We start from the raw sequence: 20,210 nt of genomic DNA, 5'->3' as shown, positions 1-20,210 counted from the left end.
ACAACAGAAGCCGTGGTCCGTTACGAAGCGTTACAAACAACGTCCCAGTAAACCACAAACATCCCTTGGATGCCTGAAAAATGTAGAGCACTGGATATTTGACACATCTAGTGGATATCCAGATTTGTCCGGATGACATTGTACTAACGTGCAGTGGACCATCGGAAGCTCATCCGGAACTGTAATCTGGTACGTACTCTGGACTTTCCTATGGACCTTTGATACTTGTTGTAGACATTCAGTTTAAGCCAAAGGATGCTAGATCTGATCTTCCTGTAACTGTCATTGTCGCCAAAGACCTGTAATTTGATTTGACACAAGAAGCCAGATAACTGCCGGCAATAACGACTAGCCATTTCAGACCCACGGTTTCTGCTAAGCGTTTTCATCTTGGAAGCTCGATCTTGCTTTGAAGCAACACAAAAACCAGGGGCAATATACCCCAACTTGCATGCTTTTTGGCTACACATGATTAGCCAACAGGGATATTTTATAAATGAACATAAGTTGGAATATGAGCTTAGCTGCCTTTAAATTTTGAATCAGATTGTGCTTAAAAAAATCGTGTCTCTTTTCAAGCACATGTGAATGTGTAGGAGGGCAGTTTAACAAGCCACGGCAAAATCGGAGATGAACTAACCATGCATTAGAATATTGCTTAAAATGGCATCGAGCAGCAAAATCAGGTCGATCAGGTAGTGTACAATTGTTTATTGAAACTTTGCAACAAAACAAGCAGAATATCAAACTAATAATTGGAAAGTATTGCTGAAGTTAACTTTGATAAGCTTGAACTTTAAAAAGAAATGGCTACAAAAATGATGGGATAAACCTGTCTCAGAGAAATGACTAGAAGAGTGAGCACAAAACACATCAAGGGAAAGAGCTGTCGCACAAAATGGTCTGCACTTGTAAGACAAAACTAAAGCCCTGAGAATGAAATCTGAAAGCACTAAAACGAATAAAATATTAAACAAAGCAAAGAAGGGCATCCAAGGAAAAGGGCTGTTACAAAAAACGGTCTGCAGCTGTAAGACAAGACAAAAATTTGAAAACAAGAAATTCTTAATAATAAAGGCAAAAAAATACCTTGCAGTCCTTACAAGAATGCACAGAAGATCAGACAGTAATAAAGACATCAATCTCAGAGTGAAATAAATATTAAATCATAATTCAGAACTATTTGCTTTTCTTCATAATATACAATAGAGGATATTAAAATCATGAAAGAATTAAAATGCAAAGAAAGTGCCCCAGCATTGCTGGTGCCATTTTCAGACACATGGCACGTACATTGGCAGAGTCTCTCTGAGATGGCCTGGGTACTTAAGATGAGGGCTCACACACAGCACACACGTGGCATGCATACACACACAGAACATTGGCCTGGCCTGAAGAAGTCCTCTCACTTGGGGCCAACCAGTTGGGTGCCGGCCTGCGCAAGCTATATAAACGAAATGCATTTCAGTATTCTAATCGGGGGTCAAAGCAAGCTAATCGAGTTTGCTTTTTTGGGAGTGCAATGAAAGCTTACAGAGTACCTTTAGACTTCTTTCAGTGTTTTCATTTTCATGCCCTTTCAGCATAACCTAATGTAATTAACTTGCAACTTTAACTAAGTAGATTGTGATGTGAGTTGTGAGCATTTTAGCACTCATAAAACAAGCAAGTGGTGCAAACAGTGTTCACATTTCAAGGGAAAAGATGAAATTAAGGAAGATTATTTGGTTTATGTGGTATAACGTCCCAAAGCGACTCAGGCTGTGAGAGACGCTGCAGTGCAGGGCTCTGAAAATTTCGACCACCTGGGTTTCTTTAATGCGCACTGCCATCATATAGCACATGGGTGCGTTGCTTTTAGCCTCCATCAAGAAGCGGCACCCGCTAGCACTGACCCACTGTGTCCTGTATGTTAGTGTAGTGCAATGATGGCACTTTTTCCCTTGTCTGTTAAGGTGTGCTTGTCCAATTCCTTGAACCTAGAGGTTAAACCATAAGAATCCATTCTGTAGCTCACTTTAAAGCAGCGTATAGCCAAGTTCCAAGTATTTATTTGCATATAAGAAACTGCTGAACACCCAAAATCTCACTGAACCCACCTTTCCCAAGCTGTCCTTGTGCCTTGCAGGGCCGTGGCGTAACTAGTCTTTGATGGCACTTTCTGCCGTAAAGTTACTGCAGGTGAACACTGCTTTAACAGCATCTGAAAAAATAAAGGAAAAATGTGCAGCGGGTTTTGTCTTTTCCAGCAAAAAAATTAAAGTTAGCAAAGCGGGGAGGTTGGCACTAGTTCCAACATGGGTTTTCTGGTTACTAGTGGCGACGCATCTAGGAGCATGCGTCATTTTCATGTGAGTTATCTCCTCGCAGATTCTAATGGTGGTCACGCAGGCTTAGTGCCAAGACACATTGAACTTGCGTTGTGGCCAGTGCAAGCAGCCTATGACCTACACATTTCACAGTGGCATTTGCTTTTGTAGAGAACACTGGTAACCATTAACAAATGGCTTCTTAGAAAACAGCTTTCTTTAAAAGATTTGCGAGGTGTGCATCGTCATATCGAGATACCATATTTTCCGGTGTGTAAGACGCCGCTTTTTTTTCAGAAATCATGCTGGTGCGTCCTATACAAGGGTGCGTCCTATATGCGAATTTTTTGGAAGACAAGCTAAGACAAGCCGGCGTTCTTTATTAGCCACACTTTGCAACTTTGCTCCGTGTAGGTAGTACGTACGTTGAGCGAAGAGAATGTTTCAGCCACGTTGCCTCCAGAAATGGGCGAACTTTTTGATAGTGCATCCGAAGATAAGGACTCCGAAGGTTTTAAGTAGAAATAAAATGTTGTTATCGACATATGGGAGATTTCTTTCGTTTCTCTTTCTTTTTTCTAAAATGTGGGTGGGCATAGCGTGAGTGTTGCCTTTTTCGATCCCATAGCTTTCCTTAAGAATTTTTCACAGGTATGGTGAATTTCGGGATAGTCGCGCAAGCATGTTTAAGTCTCACTAGCCTAACAAGAGTAAACTGGGGTGGGTTTTATACACGGGTGCGTCTTATATACCAACTTTTTCAATGACAGCCCGCCTATATGGCGGGTGCGTCTTATACAAGGGTGCATCTACACTGGAAAATATAGTACCTCATTTGCTTTAAGCCTCCTTCATTAATGCAGCCGCCGCGGTGGCTCAGTGGCTATGGTGCTCGGCTGCTGGCCCGAAAGACGCGGGTTCGATCCCGGTCGCGGCGGCTGAATTTCTTTGGAGGAGAAATTCGAGGCCCGTGTACTGTGCGATGTCAGTGCACGTTAAAGAACCCCAGGTGGTCGAAATTTCCAGAGCCCTCCACTACGGCGTCTCTCATAGCCTTAGTCGCTTTGGGACGTTAAACCCCATAAACCAACCAACCATCCTTCATTAATGCAGCAACTAGGAATGAAATACTAGTAATATTAGCATGTTTTTAGATATTTCTGCAAGGTATGCTGGCCTAGTTTCAGTATGAGCTGAAAGTCCATTTTGTTCATGTCACGTTGCGCTCATTGTTGTGGCAGCGGCGGCAGTGCAGCGACGGTCCTGCCGCCTGGTGGAGGGCGGCTGAAACGGTTGCTATGGCAACAGCGGTCCATCTGTTTGACCTCTGCCGCTTCCAGGAGCTACGCAACAGCTCGAAGCCTGGCACAGTATTGCTCACACAATAAAAACAATAGTAATTTGTCAGCTTTGAGCTCACAAATTACCTTTCTTCATAAGTCTGGCAGAAAAGGCGTTCTTTTACATAAAAATCTTTCTGGCAGCCTGCTGAATATGGGGGTCATTTGAAATGAGCACGGCAGTACACTGTTAGGGACATATCTACAGTAATGTAGACAAGCAGAAATCATGCAATGCACATAGGAAACAAAAATAAGGACAAATGTGTAAATTATGATCAACAGCCGATTAATGAACTCTGAGCTTCCCAGCTATAATTTTGTTGGTTTGGTTTATAGGGTTAACATCCCACAGACACTCAGGCTATGAGGGGTTCCAAAATGCAGGGCTCCAGGGATTTCAAGAACCTGGAGTTCTTCCACCTGCACTGACATTGCACGGGCCACAGGTGCCTTGCTATTCACCTGTATTGAAAAGCAGCTATAGTGGCCAGGATAAAACCCATGTCCTTGGGACCAGTAGTCAAGTGCCCTAACCACAAAGCTACCACAGCCGGGTGCAACAATTTTGTCTCTCCATGCAGTGATTAAAATTCTCACACAACCTCCATAATCTGTGATATGTAGCAGCCTGGTTAGCATTTGTCTTAGCTTCAATTATACACAGCACAAAAAACTCATTGCATAAACTAAATTATCACTAACTGGGACACAGGCTGCTTTAATCATTAAGTTTCGATCAATCAATCAGACTCTTTATTTGCTCATCCAAGGAAACTTTGTACAAACTAGCTGGACCGATAGCCTACATGGCTAGTATCCGGCTACATGGATAGTAGTAGTAGTTTGCACCAACACGCCCAAGTAGTACCACAAGATCCCTGGTAGTAACAACAACTGAACCCATGTGTATACAGGCACCACTGCCGAAGATCCCAAATGTCGTAATACCTAGAAATACATTACCAGATCATAGAAATGTGCAAAGGCACCCTAGTTTGCATCCCTATTATTTAAAAAGGCAATGCACACATCTTAGCCCATACCAACATTGCACAGGCTCACATAGTTGGCCAAATTTATAAAATTGTTGTTTGACCTTGAGATTCTTGGCTTGATAACTTACCAACAATGCACTTGGACACAGTAAGGCAGTTGAAAGGGTGCTTGTCCTTCTTTCCATGCCAGGAAAATGATGACGCTAGTTTTTCTGTCATTATGGTCCGCAGGATTCTCCTGGTGCCTGATTCTGCATTTACTCCTCCTATGCTGGAGAACTGGTGAACCTATGAAGTTCAAATAAAAATGTTTTTTTTTAAAACGCAATTTTCTTAGGAGCACAAGCGCACGCAACATCAAAAAAGCAAGAACACCTTAACATTTGAGTCAAAATCGGTTGCAACATTACCTAAAAATAAGTACACATAATAGCAGATAGCCTCAATGTGAATTATTAGTTTATGCGTGCTGAAACTTGTCATTCATAGTTAAGGAAAAGAAGTTTTGCGCAAAAAATTCATTCGCCAAGTCCGGGTTCTGCCCCGTGACCTTAGGATTGGCAACTAAACATCGTAACTACTGCGCAGCAGCAGTGTTAAGAATTTCAGCAATGACATCAGGACTAGAGCACCGCACGGGTCGAAATTTGAGGCTCGAGCCTGCCACGTTAACGCTATAGTGAGCCCAGCCCTCTAAGGTCGAAATGAGCCCGGGCCTGTTCCGGCAGCAACTCAAGAGGTAAATTTCTGTATCCAAGCAGTCATCGACAATACAAGATGACACCAGCAAAGAAGGCACTCGTATTGCAGTAAGTTTTAAAAAATTTGCTTGGTAAGCACAAAAAGAACGCAAGATGAGGTGGATCGCACTCTTGAGTGATTTTGTTTGTCAATAGCTCCACAGTTCCAAGAGCGAAATGAAAGAGGTCATGTGCATGCACAATAAACTATACTGCTTCTGGATATTTAGTCAGTCATTTTTTTCGGCCCGTGATGTCTAAATATAAAAAAACGCTCGCAAAGCCATACAGATTAATTTCATTTGATGAGCATACTTTCGCAGCTTTAATGGCCTCAAGGCGCGTATTTCTATCGAACGCAATGAATAACATCATTACTGCAAGGAAGGCGTGGGTCTGAGACGAAAAGCAAATGCGCCTGTTTATTGCGCAGTTTGTGTTTCAAGATTTGAAGTGTGCTAAACCAACATGCTCTTCTGCGATGTCTTTTCTCGTAGGTAATAAGGGAGTAATTACTCGTAGGGTACCGATGTCTTTTGGGGAAGCAAAGGCAGACAAACAAATACTGTCTTGGAACATACCGCTACCTGTCGAGCAACTGAATGAAGTCCTTCCGTGGCGGTCCTTATGAAAATTCAAGTGTCTAGTCATGAGCGGTAACATAAAACCGAGCTGATGGGAAGCGCCTTCTGTTAGATCAGATGGCGCATGCACGCTGAATGCTGAAACAGAGCAAGCCAGCAGTGCTGCGCATTTTATTAGGTGCATGCACTCGTGCGCATGAGCCGTGTGTCAGGAATTACAATGCTCCACTAAGAATCCTGCTGTAATGTAGCCCGCTGCTAGACTTCGCACCTTTTCTTTCTAAATTCTCTTGTGGGTTAAACACGGCCAGGCATGCTCCTCTGATCTTACTTGAACATAGCACTGTGAGTGACTTCACTTGGGCCACAAATGAACTGTACGTCTCTCTGCGTGAACAAAAAAGTAGCACTAAGGTATCTTAGAAAGAAGCCATGGAAATATTTTAACGCAAGGATTGTTTTGTTTCAGAGACGTTCCCGTCAGTAATAAAACAAAAATGTACTTTCAAATTTTTTTGGCTTGAAGAAAATGCACCTACAGCAGGCACCAAAAATAAATAAATAAATACTGAGTAGCTTTTTCTGCACCAACATGCACTGCTCCATCTGAGTCATTGCTAGAACGCCACACTTGTACTTCGCTGTGCAATAATGAATCAAAAGCCCTATGCAGCTCCACCATGTATGGGCCCGTGTCCGGCGAAAGAGCACATTTTCCGGCCCGAGCCCATGCAGTGCTCTAATCAGGGCTCCTGGTACTGTACCAATGGCAGCCACAATTTACAAAAAAAATAACAATATACCTTTAAGGTAAACAAGGAAGTACATCAGCCCTAAACTACATTTGTAAAATGCTGTAAGTATATCATCTTCAACAAGAGTTAAAACTGAAAATGAAAACACACTTGTGCTACAATAAAGATAAGGTAAAATATCAGCACCGTACCAGAAACTGTGACCAAGCCAAACTGGTCAAGGGCTTTAAAAGGGGCTAATGCATATAAAAAACAATTCAAAACAAGCACTTCGTAGGCCTGGTACAAAAATCTGAAAGGCATTAGGCTTCAATGCCTGTGTGGATCCTTTAAAATGCCGAATTTCACATGGAAGAGCAAAAATAAGCGACTACAAAAAAAAAGGCCAGCTTACAAGAGCTTCTCTGCTGGCTTTAGTTAGGCTTCTGTCAAAGCACTGAATATTTTTGAAATCATCAAACTGTTCACAGATGGAATTTTTTGAGTGAACACACATTTTGTTAGTGAACTGAAACTTCAAAACACGCGTTCACTTCTATCCAAGCCCTTTTCCAAACATTCGGCTTGCATTTCGGCATGGCCGAAAAAGAAATGGCAACAGCGCCAAACGGACTATACCAGTATATAAAAAACGGTTCTACTATTTACAACTCACATATACAATGACAGAATGCTCAGTGCACATAACCTCGTGAGACCCGAGTGACAGATTTTTACATGTAGATCAAGAAAACGAATTCATTAGACCACTGAGGCTGTCTTATCACAATGAAAAAGTCTTATTGATGTACTATTTTTGGTTCGCTTACCAAAGCATGTGCAATATATTGCACATTGGGATTCAGTGGATGAAAAAAACAATATGATGGGAGATTATGGGTAATGAGCATAGAAGGCTTTTCTTGTGCCCTTCAGGGTTATTTCTAGGTGTGAAACTGTTTAAAACAATTTTTGAAGCAGTTACACAAAGAAAAATATCACAGCGAGTGCAACGAAACTTCGTGCGTTCAGTACAGGAGGGGTTACGGCATCTCAATGCAGACTTCTGTAATGAAAGTTCGGGCACGTGTGTTGCCCGAACTGCATGGTTTATGCATGGTTCAAACAAAATCATTAACAGTAGAGAGTCCTTTTCTGAAGCCATGCTGATATGATGACAACACACGTGCTGTGCCAGTCAGCTGGTGTTTTATTTTAAGCTTACATTCATGCACCAATGCAGCGAGTGCATTTGATTAAGATTATGCGTTGTTAGTGACTTTGTGGCACAGTCCTCTGATAGAGAATATCACATAAGCTCTTTGAACCTTCTGTCCTTTTCTTTGACAGTGTTTGGGTCTGCAGTCTGTTATGCTAGTAAGAAGTACACGCCAGGAACCGCACTGACACCGACTGCATTGTAAAACACGAGTTCGCCCTGGATTCTAAACTCCAAAAATTGGTTGCTTCACACACTCTGACAGTCAAGCTGACTAAACAATAAGATTCGATGCTAGTAAGACAGCTTGCTCTAAGTCAGCCATCCTGAAAGTCAGTGTTGTTCCACTTTAACCTACCAATATGGATAAAACAGACATGAGCACAGAACACTGAGTGACTAAATGGAAGCAGTATTAAACTTTAATACGGCATTATGTGGCCACTTTTTCTTGCATTTTATAAAATTGAATGTAAAGGGACCAAAAACTGTTATTTTAGACCCTTGACATTTTTAGGGCATTGATATTTTAGTGCCCTAGTGTGAGGGCTGTTGCTGTTTCACTTGTCGACAGAAGGGCAGCAGTGCTTTTCAGCACATTTTATCATATGGGTTAAAGGACGCTTTGAGGACAGTGTGAATACTAATAAGTTATTACAAGCTTTCTCAAAAAGAAAAACCATGATGCACTATTAAAGAGAGAAGTGGTGTAGACCTATGCTGGGACATGACAGGAAATTTGCGAGGATAGGGTGGCTGTGGCTGGTGCAGCACAGAGCTGTTGGAGACCAGGGGCAAATGCTTTGTTCTGCGGTGGACGTAACTATAATGAAAATGACAATAATGATGCCATGTTTTTGGGTGAACTTATAGCATTAGTTTCATTTGAGAAATCTGCTTATGGGTTGACGTGATTCGCTGTGAAAAAGAAAACTAGATTTACATTTTAAACTGGTAATAGTATGCTTGATGCTATCTATATAAGGCCAAATCTTTTCACTTCCGCCTCATAGCATGTTTTGGTCCGTGTGAACATGCAGAAATGTCAAAATGACTACTACGCCATATGCTAGATTGTGGGCATTCTATTCTGGCGTGGTGCAAACTTAAAGGAGGGGTGAAAATATCAGCAGCACTTCATTATGGGTTCATGAAAGAAACAAGCATGTGAAGACTACGCGTTGTACATGGGCGACAAACAACAGCCATGTTGAGCTAGTGCTTTCTTGAAGCGCATGTCTGCATTTAAAGCGAAGAAGAGCTGATATGATAGAAGCCAATCATGCAGTTAATGATCAGAGACATTTACAGTGATACGACAGAATGATCAGACAGTGCCACTCCTGCAATATACATGCTTGTATAATAGCAATATAATTTAATGAGGCAAGCTAAGTTTGTAATTTGCAAAGTTCATGAGAAAAGTTCAAAAGACAAATGCACTTTTATGAAGTAGTGTAGAGCTTGTCTCTGACATGCTGCCTGGCTACTGTTGAACTTCCATCTGTGTTCCTTAAGGACTTGGTGAATATGCATTGCTGGAAATAGCAGGAAAACACCCTTTTTTATATGTACAGCCTTGGACAAAAGTCTTCAGGCCACATGGTTTGCTTTCGAGCCCTAAAGCAGTGCAGGTACAGAGGCTCTTAACACCAAAAGGCCTTCAAAAGTGAGGACGAGGATCATCCATGCCTTGCAGAGATTCACAGCTTGAAAGGTCTCCACTACACGGCAGAACAGAAAACCATGTGGCCTGAATTAAGATTTTTAACTGCGGAAGAAATGTGGAACATATTATTTCACAGGACGCAGTACTCTACTAGCCAGCGTAAAATTGCTACCCTGCAGTCATTTTCAGTGACAGGCAGCATGGAAAAGTCATAGAATTGTCATCACACAATGGCGCTTGCAAATGTTTGTGAAAAGCAAATGGATCATTGTAACTCCTTGGGTGTGCCTGTTTACATTGCAGAGACGTGCTGGAAACATACAGTTCATCAAACCCATGGCAAACGTGACACAAGAAGAGAGCACACTGTGTCATAGCTAGTATTGTCCATACCTCAGAGTGACCCTCAAGTTGTGTTCATATGGAATGCAGTGAAATTATGTGCTTAGCCCTCAAGCCACTATGCTGGATGGTATTTCCTCCTTGACTTTCTTTGCTCCATAAAAAAGTGTCATTGAGTTGTCGGTAGCAGCCGAGAGCACTGAGGGGAAGCACCTAATTTTTCTGAAAAGAAGGCACTGGGTCGAGACTCGACAGTGCTGGCTGTCACAAAACTGTGCTTTTTACTCGCAAGGAGCACAACTTGTGCTCCCAGTTCGATATCACTCACTCAACTAGATAGTGGTCACGGCAGTGCCGCTCTTGTTAATGAGTCCAGATGCCTCAGACGAAATGACCTTGGCAAGGTGAATTTGACAAAGACGTGGAAGTTCAGCTAGGCCTCTGGAATCCCAGAGGAAAAATGTGCTGAAGTGTCTGGTACATGGGAGGCCCAGGAACATGGTGGCAGGAGCGGGTACCTGCGATGCACATTTTTCAAGATCATTAAACTTGCCTTCCAAATTGCGTTCAGATCAATTTCTTCAGAACTATTGGCAGATCTCCTGGTTACCTTCGTTAGCCTGACGATTTTTCACATTTTCCATCTTGTCGAAATGGAGGAAGGGCCTTCCTGTCTTTCAACCTTCCTTGCTCAGGAAAAGACTGTCTCCATTGAAGCTGAGTATAGTTGGCAGGCTATGGCTGATATAAACTGGAATGTTGGAAGCCTTTACTTGTCTTCGCTTGGCTGTGTATTGTCTAGTGAATGCTTTCCTCTGATTTATGCTTTTTCATGTTTAATGCCTCATGTGGGCCCCTGTCAAAGAAAAATGGAAAGGATGGAAACCGCGTTGTAGCTGATTTAGTTCTGCCATTCTAGTTGTGTGCAGAGTGCCCCCCGTAAATACTCGGGTATTAAACAATGGCTGATTAGAGCGGACGCTGTTCCAGTGCAGATAGCTAAATAAAGGATTTGAAGATGCAGTTAAATCACAAAATTTGGCCATTCACTTGCTTACAGTAGAGTGAAGAGTGACAAAGTTTGATGCCATATGCTGCTATGAAAACCTGGAGAATTCGAAAGTTATAAACTGTGGACCTTGGTGCATTATAAATTTAATTAAGGTAGCGTTCCCTTACAAGAACTTGGAGGGAAAATTCACTCATCTCTTTGTTTCTAATCTGAGAGGTTGACCTGACATCAGGGCATTTTGAGAAATAATTGGCATGAGGTATAGCATGCTTGTACGTATATACCTCGGCACCAATAGAGGTGGCTCAATCACACTCACACTCGCGGCCACTCGCACTCACATCCACTCACACTTACAACCACTTAATCACACTCAAGATCACTCGCACTCACAACCACTTAATCACACTCAAGATCACTCGCACTCACAACCACTCACTCACACTCATAACCACTCGCTCTCACAGCGACTCACTTGCGTTCACAACCGTTCACTCACCCTCTTGTCCAGTCACTCTCATTCACGTTCATTCTTTCCTTGTTTACTGATAACATATGGGATGAGCAACTGCCCTCGTGGCTCCCCTAGCACAGCCTCTGTCACAAATATGGGGTGATGAGCCGCCCAGGCTTTGTTGGGCTAGTTGGCCAATTTTCAGTTTCAAAGAAAGTGGTCTCTCATCACGCATATTCCATGGACCGAATGCTATGTACGCATGTGTGCCCCCGTGCTTGCTTCTGAGACTATGAGTGCCTGTTCAGCGTCAGCTAAGATGCCTAGACACGTTTTTGAACGGCGTTCCTAGGCGTACGCAGGGTTCTCCACGAGAATGAGCCAAGATTCAGCACAGTGCCCCCCCCCCCCAACCTCTCTCACTTAGGCCCCTACTGCCAAAACTGAGAGCAAAGATAAGGAATGATTATAAAACATTTATTTCCATGAGATGTAATTTCAAAATATGCAAGACATTATTGAGCAGTAGTTTTTATTTTAATCTGTAACATCGGCAGAGGAATATATGGTATAGAGAGGTTAAGCGACTGGTCTTTTGACACTCAAAATGTGAACAAGAGAGGGGAAAGCTTCAGGGTGCTTGCCAGCGTTTCCCCAAGAGGTCTTGTTTTCACCCAGACGAAGGCAGTCTTCTTGCTGAAACGTTCGCAAGCACCCTGAGGCTTTCCTCTCCCGTGTTCACCACGTGAGTGCCGGCAGAGGAAGGCAGTCTCTGCGTCGCTGAAGCATTCATGTAACATTGCGCTTCCCGAGTGATTTCCATTCTCTCTAGACCCCAGAAAATGTGACAAATTTATTGTTTGGTTACTGTCACTGCAAAAAAGAACCTTGAAAGATTGCCTCAAAATGACCCGGCAAGTAAACAGTTCTTCGAAAGCAACATCATGGGTCTTCGGCTGTTAAAAAACCTGCTTGGCCACAGCACTGCACTGAAACAATGACGGAACAGGCCCGACAGAGTAAATGTATGGGGCATACTTACTTGGCGATTTGGGGGTTAAGACAATTGAGGGGGGTTGCAGCCCACTCCTTTGTGCACGCGCCAATGACGGTGTCTAAGTAACACTGATGAGTTTGCTTTGACAATAGTCTAGGATGGGGCCTAAATTACCAATATTTGGCCTTCTTTGACAATGACGTTCGGTAATTGCATGAACACACTGCAGTCAAGTGGCGAATGTGAATACTTTTCACGGAATGGAAAATGGAGCATGTTTTTCAAACAATCGAGTGATTTCCTCACGGAAAGAGTAGTGGCTGCAATTGGCCGCAAGTAGAGGATTTCCCCGCATAATAACGATGCTAGGGGTAGTTGCCATTGTCAATCCATTTACAAAACCTCCTAAGCTTACTATGTGTGACCGATCTGTGGACATGTCTGCGGTGCAGTACATTTTCTGCACTGCACATAATCCCTGTCTGAAGGTGGCTTTACAAACTAGCCAGGTATTTTTGAATCCAGTGCGTGCAGAGACCACTTGCGCATCCGCGTGGTAATAGGGGGTGCTTACTTTGCACCAGATTATTCTCCAACGTCCTTTGAGGAAGAATGCGCATGCAGCTAATTTGTGAGCCATTTTGCAGCGCATGCCCTTCTGAAACGATAGGACTTTACTGGGAAAAGTGCTATCAAGAAGCTCTTAGAGGAAATTGTAGTATCCGGTTCAAAGTATACCTTATGCTGTCCAGATATCAGTGCGGGTAGGATTGCTGAAATCGGTTCGGGCAAACAGAAGTTAATCCTCTTACTATACAGAAAACACAAAAAAATGAATAAAATCGCATTTCACAAGATCATTTCGATTTCACTTGCCCAGTGCCAAAGATTAGGCTCCATAAATCAGAACCACGCCTTGCATACATACAGCGGAAGCTTGTATGCAGTTGTTGACTTGCCATAGGACAGTTGTTGACTTGCCATAGCTTGGATATCTTCTTGAGCATCAAAGGCATCACGATGTGTGATGTATGCTTACAAAAAATAAAAACCGCATGCTTGATTTGTGACACTGGGCTCTTTCAAGTACATGATAGAAACAAGAATCCTCTGGTGTTACCAAAAAGCGCACTTGGTTTTTGCGTCGTTTCTGGGCTTCAGGCAGAGTGCAGTTCAAGAGCTGGTCCAAGTAGGTCAGGTTTTCGCGTGGGTTTGGCCTAATCAACTAATTACGGCCAGTGCAGGGCTCTGCAATGTACACACCTGGGCACAGAAGAAAACCTAAGAGTACACTGCAGCACTCCAGATCCCACCTTACGGTAGTTATTGCTGAGAAGCGGACAGTCGCTGTTTCAACAGTAAGCACTGTAACCCCAGTGCATACGAGATCGAGCCGTGCAGGGAGCGTGGCAAGAGACATTTATATTTTCAAGACTAGCGATGCGAAATTCGATAAAGGATCTCACAAAACTCGTAGCGGCCCATTGCATCTGTGAAGGGCCTGCGCCCGTGGCAACGGTGAACTACAAAACCTACGAAAGATTGCCGTTCCCATGGCAGCGGAATCCTCTGTTTCTGTTGTCCAAAGACACTGGCATGACACCTTATGCTGCCTCAAGCGCCCTCAGTAGTGAATAGTTGCTTCCTTCAGCTGTCGACAACATGTAAATAGGCGACTGACTTCGCTGTCGCGTCCACCCACCACTAACATCCACTCATTGCCACTTACGACCACTCACAACCACTCATTGCCACTCACGTCCACTCATTGCCACTCATGTCCGCTCACCTCTACTCACGCTCACATCCACTCACTCACACTCATGGCCACCCATGCTGGCATCGACTGACTCGCACTCACACTCATGTCCACTCACACTCACGACCACTCACTCGCACTCTCACTCATGGCCATCCACACTCGTAACCACTCACTCGCCATCACACTCATGACCACCGACACTCAAATCAACTCAATCGCAGTCACTCTCACAACCACGCACTTGCACTCACACTCACACCCATTCACTCGTACTCACACTCACGTCCACTCACAGTCATGACCACTCACTTACACTCACAGACATGAGTGTGAGTGAGGCGTGTGAGTGCACTCATGAGTGAGTGTGCCAACGTCGTATATGGAGCTCGTGTGAATGGTCCAACAGTATGTACTGCTAATTCCTGTCAGAGACTTTCTGGCGTTGCAGAGGCACAGCAGATGGCTTCATGTCTTGCCAGCCTCTTGGCACATGGACCAATGTCCGAATTTTTATCGAACTTGTCGGCCCATCGCTTGCCACCAGAACTGCAGTCTATGAGCATAGCTTTAGTGTGTACATTCTCAGGGTAGCCTTGTGTGTTGGAGACAATTGAAGTTGTCTAGCCAGTGATGAGGAGACTACGATTTGTCTTGAGTAACGTATTAAGTCACCTATAGCAAAGAGTTCCTGCCAAACATGAAAGTTGTATTTTAAAGGAAAGTTGACTAGTTACTGGCCGAAATCAGGAATGCTCTTTGACTTGCTGGATACTGTTGCCCTCATCAACAGCCTTTTGGAACTTTGCTTTTGTTGTGCATGCATACTCAACAAGATTACTCAATTACTTTGAACTTCGGCTTTTGTTGCTAGGAGAGGAAGGCAAAAAAATCCGTCAGTGACCTGGTTGTTGGATCTCATGCGATACTTTATGATATAGTCATAGCACAGAAGTCCATTGCAGCACAAAGCAACTCTAATGAGTCAGTTCCTTGAGTAGGAATTTACAGCACTAGCTTGATGGTAGTAATGAAAGAGGAAGTAGAGAAAGCCTTAGGAGCAATGTAAAGGGGGAAAGCAGCTGGTGAGGATCAGGTCACAGCAGATTTGCTGAAGGACGGAGGTGAGATTGTGCTATAAAAACTAGCCACCTTGTATAAGCAATGCCTTGTGACCTCGAGCGTACCAGAAGCTTGGAAGAATGCTAACACTGTCTTAATTTATTAGAAAGAAGATGCCAAGGACTAAAAAAATTACAGACCGATCAGCTTAGTGTCCATTGCGTACAAGGTATTTACTAAGGTAATCGCAAATAGAATCAGGAAAACCTTAGACTTCAATCAACCAAATGATCAGGGAGGCTTTCTTAAAGGATACTCGACAATAGACCATATTATACTATCAATCAGGTGATAAAGAAATGCGCAGAATATAACCAACCCTATATAGGGCCTTCATTGATTACAAAGCATCTGACTGAGTGGAAACCTCAGCAGTCATGCAGGCATTGCTAAATAAGGGTTCAGAAGAGCCATGGAAAATACTGGAAGATATCTATAATGAGTGCTAAGCTACCATAGTCCTCCATAAAGTCAGCAATAATATTCCAATATGGGATGGTGTCAGGCAAGGAGACACGATTTCACCAATGCTATACCGCCTCTTTACAGGAGGTGTTCTGTGGCCTGGAATGGAAACAGTTGGGGATAAGAGTTAATTGAGAATATCTAAGTTCTTTGTGATTCGCTGACATTGATTGTGACATTGCCTTTCTAAGTCAATCAGGAGATGAACTAAAAAGCATGATGAATGAGTTAGACAGGCAGAACAGAATGCTGGGTCTAAAAATTAACATGCAGAAAACCAAAGCATTGTTCAATTGTCTCGCAAGGGAAGAGAGCAGCTCACAATTGGTAGCGAGGTGCTGGAAGTGGTAAGCGAATACGTCTACTCAGGGCAGGTAGCGACCACTGATCCGGATCATGAGAGGAAAATGACTAGAAGAATAAGCCTGTGGCCTGGAATGGAAACAGTTGGGGATAAGAGTTAATTGAGAATATCTAAGTTCTTTGTGATTCGCTGACATTGATTGTGACATTGCCTTTCTAAGTCAATCAGGAGATGAACTAAAAAGCATGATGAATGAGTTAGACAGGCAGAACAGAATGCTGGGTCTAAAAATTAACATGCAAAAAACCAAAGCATTGTTCAATTGTCTCGCAAGGGAAGAGAGCAGCTCACAATTGGTAGCGAGGTGCTGGAAGTGGTAAGCGAATACGTCTACTCAGGGCAGGTAGCGACCACTGATCCGGATCATGAGAGGAAAATGACTAGAAGAATAAGAATTGGGTGGATTGCATATGGCAGGTTCTCTCAGACCATGAATGGCAGTTTACTAATATCACTCAAGAGAAAAGTGTACAGCAGCTGTACCTTATTGGTACTCACCTATGAGGCAGAAATGTGGAGGCTAACGAAAAGGTTTCAGTGTAAGTTAAGGTAAACATAGCAAGCTATGGAAAGAAAAATTATAGGTGTAATGTTAAGAGACCAGAAGCAGGAGAGAGCGTGAGTGAACAAACACAGGTTAACGACATCCTAGTCGAAATCAAGACGAAGAAGTAGGCTTGGTCAAGGCATATATTCTGAAGTCAAGATAGCCATTGGTCTTTAAGGGCAGTGGAGTGGATTCCAAGAGACGGCAAGCATAGCAGGGGCCGCAGCTGGCAAAGGACGGGGTTAATTGGAGAAACATGGGAGAGGCCTTTGCACTTTAGTGGGCGTAGTCAGGCCGATGATGATAGCTTGATGGTAGTGCTCATAGAGTGAATGGGTAGCATGACTGGTGCACATGCATGGAAGTGCTTCACATTTCTTTCAGCATCATCATTATAAGCCTAAGTACATCCACTGCAGGACAAAAGACTCTTTTGATGGCCTCTATTTCACTCTGTCCTGTGCCAGCCGCAGCTACTTTATCTTTGCGAATTTTCTAATCAGGTCCATCCGACCGACTGTCTGCCCTCCCCCGTTCTGTTACCCTAACGGGCCTTCTTTTATCTCCTTATTGTATGCCCTGTCCATTTCTCACTGATTTGGGCTTGGATATCCTTAAATCTTGTCACCTGACCCAACCACTCTGCCCTTTTCAGAACTCTTGAGCTTACACCCTTCCTGGATGACAAGATGATGTTGCTTTTGAAGGATACTGGTAAGCTGACCAGAGAGTATCTGTCAAATGCACACCACCCCATTCTTATTCTCCTAGCTATTTCACTCTGCTGGTTATAATCTCGGGTGAATACCTGCCCAAAATAGATGTATTTCTATCCTTGTTATAATCTCGGGTGAATAGCTGCCCAAAATAGATGTATTTCTCTCCTGATTATAATCTCGGGTGAATACCTGCCCAAAATAGATGTATTTCTCTCCTTGTTATAATCTCGGGTGAATAGCTGCCCAAAATAGATGTATTTCTCTCCTGATTATAATCTCGGGTGAATACCTGCCCAAGATAGATGTATTTCCTTACCGCTTCCAGTGCTTCATTGCCTACGCTTCACTGCCTATCGTAAAGTGTTGTTTGCCTCCTAGACTTTGAACATTTTAATATTTAGATCTCTTCATATTCATAGTTTTCTTCTTTTCACACCAATCCTTCTGTTTTTTGGCCTGTTTAGTTCCTCAGTCACGCTCTGCAATCTACCCCATGAGTTACTCATTTTAGCAAAGATAGTGTCGTCAGCAAATCGGAGATTACTAAAATATTCTGCGTTAACTTTAATCCCCAACTATCAGAAATACAAATCCTCAGCTGCCACTTTCCCCCTTCACATTGCTTATAACGCTTTCTTATTATTGTCTGTCATTACTGGCAGGATATCCACTTCTCTGCATGGCACCTCCACCTCTACTTGTACAGCATATTCCCCCATCAAATATTTTCTTTCTGCTTCCAGGAACATTCTCGATTTGAGTGCGGCACTTCTTACTGCTTCAGAAGCTCTCTGCTTACGTAGAACAGCTTCGAGTTTAACGCCAGAGGCATCTTACTGTGACTGCCATATTCCAAGGGTTGAAAATGGGAGTGTCTAGACAACAGGAGTTTGACATCGTTGACTCTGTCAGTTGTCCCACTTGCCCGAACAAATGAGTGTGCTTTGCAAAGAATTGCCATAGTTTGGCTAAGCTAGGCATGAACTTCTTTCCTCAAAAATCAGTTTACCATCTTAGCATAGTACTCTGTCATTCCACAGAAAGGTCTACGTTTCAAAACATTCCTTGCATGAGGATGCAGTGTTCTTGATGGAGGTAACCTAAATTTCGCTTGCTCACTTTATGACCTAAGACATAACATGCTGGCACGCTGACATAGCGCACTTTAACTAGGCAATGGCTTTTAATTTAAACAGTTCTTCATGGAGTATGCATGTAGTCCTTGTTGCCGCTACCTAGTGTTGATCCGAGGTGGTTCAAAGGAGGACATGCATGGCAGGGTGAACATATACTTGAGATACTGGGTGACTAAATTAAAAGAATGCCAGCAGCGTTCACACACCCGCATCCATGCAAGTGTCAATTAATTGTGTCCTCCTACTCAATATTTCTGCCTCACATGACATTCTTGTATGCAAGCGCCACTTTTTTCCGCACCTTTCGGACCTTTCTGCGCGGCGACAAGGTGCTGATCGAAGAATATCTGAAGTTCAGTAGTTCATTGTAGTACGGCCGAACTTAAAAAATTCTGCTGCTAAGCCGTGCTTTCTGCGCTGACATCGCAGAGAGCACGGGTGTTTTTTTTGGTATTTGGCCTCCACGGAAATGCGGCCGCCGCGGCCGGGATCTAAACTGCGACCTTGGGGTCAGCAGCCGAATTCCAACACTGATTGGGTGGGATTTTATCCTATACTGACGAGATCTATTCAGCAGTTAACTTATGAGTTATGACCCGGAAACATGAGGTCGTTTCTTCAAAAACACACTCGTTATTCAGCTGCTTCCGTATCCCTTTGAAAATCCTCGGATACTTATCTCGTGGTCTTGAGCGGATTTTCCAAACACAATGACATGGCACGCGTATAACGAAAGTCCGGAAAATGGCGACAAAGCCCGAGGATAAAACTTGCTCTTGCAATCCGGGCATGGCTTGCGACCATATCGCCGCAGAAGTCGAGGGATAGGGTCGGCGGGGGTCACCCTCGTGCCACGTGACCTATGTGGTGCGCGCGTTATTTGAACGGCGCTAGCAAGTCTGTAAGGCGCGGTTGCGAGGCGCTACAGGCGAATATGCCTTTTCACGCTTCGCTTTGGGTCTAACTGCATAGCTGTAACTGTTTGTGCTGAGTCGCGTCGGTGGCACAACTGTGTGCTCGTTCAAAATCAGCTGTGCTTTGGCATTAGGTCGCTTCATTCGAATTTCATCACATCCGGATGTGATGAAATATGAAAAACAAAATGTGTTGGTTTTTATGGCACATAAGCAGCTAAGGCTATCATGAAGCGACTACATTTGCTTCATCCTAAACGCCTGCTCACAAGACGTTTCAATCTGCTACAGTCCATTGTAGTACTTCTGAATGTGCTGCCCTGCAGGAACAGCTGAACATTTTAGCGAGGGCGAAAACGACGTTATTTATTTTTTTTATTCGGTGACATTACTTAATGGCGGTCCGAGGCGTGCCGAATGACGGGAGCAGACACTGAAACACATGACATCGATGAATTCAGTCGGAAAAGGTTTGCTGAACAGGTACTGAAGGGAGCGATGATGACGTCCGCAGTTTTGCAACGCGTGCGAAGGTTCCTCACGTAGGAGACATGATCGCAGTTGAGGTGACCTGGCGTTAGCTCTAGCTTCTACTTCAATACAATTTTACGTCCAGAATCATGTTTGAGAATTGCACAAAATTACGCAGCATGTCTATACGCCAAACATGGCACTGGCTTTGTTTGTAGTCTAGCTACATTGGTACAACAAAATTAATGTTTTCTAATTATAACAAGATAATAAACTTGCTGCAGATGTTAAGTTTTATTATATTGTTAACATAAA

At 43.4% G+C, this 20,210-nt stretch overlaps 1 protein-coding gene and 1 long non-coding RNA gene across 6 annotated transcripts in view; one reads left to right on the top strand and one right to left on the bottom strand.

The window, feature by feature from the left end:
- The window catches only part of LOC149353843 (uncharacterized), a 615,886-nt gene that overhangs the window by 237,814 nt on the left and 357,862 nt on the right, over positions 1-20,210 (top strand). The window lies entirely within an intron of this gene.
- LOC149353863 (uncharacterized) lies at positions 692-19,362 on the bottom strand. 5 transcript variants are annotated; one of them, XR_016291115.1, is made up of 6 exons: positions 10,546-19,362; positions 10,264-10,453; positions 9,987-10,157; positions 4,776-4,935; positions 2,100-2,203; positions 692-1,444 (listed from the first exon to the last, which is right to left on the bottom strand). It is a non-coding gene; the product is annotated as an uncharacterized LOC149353863 (long non-coding RNA). The 5 variants fall into 5 exon arrangements; XR_016291114.1 differs by lacking the exon at positions 9,987-10,157 and having other exon boundaries at positions 10,546-10,791; positions 16,067-19,360; XR_016291116.1 differs by lacking the exon at positions 9,987-10,157 and having other exon boundaries at positions 10,269-10,453; positions 10,546-19,355.

The sequence above is a fragment of the Amblyomma mixtum genome, chromosome 3 (genome assembly GCF_055824585.1).
Source record: "Amblyomma mixtum isolate Tamu chromosome 3, ASM5582458v1, whole genome shotgun sequence".
Classification (NCBI taxonomy): Eukaryota; Metazoa; Arthropoda; class Arachnida; order Ixodida; family Ixodidae; genus Amblyomma; species Amblyomma mixtum.
Note: the sequence above shows the minus strand (reverse complement) of the source record. Positions and strands in the feature narration are given on the sequence as shown.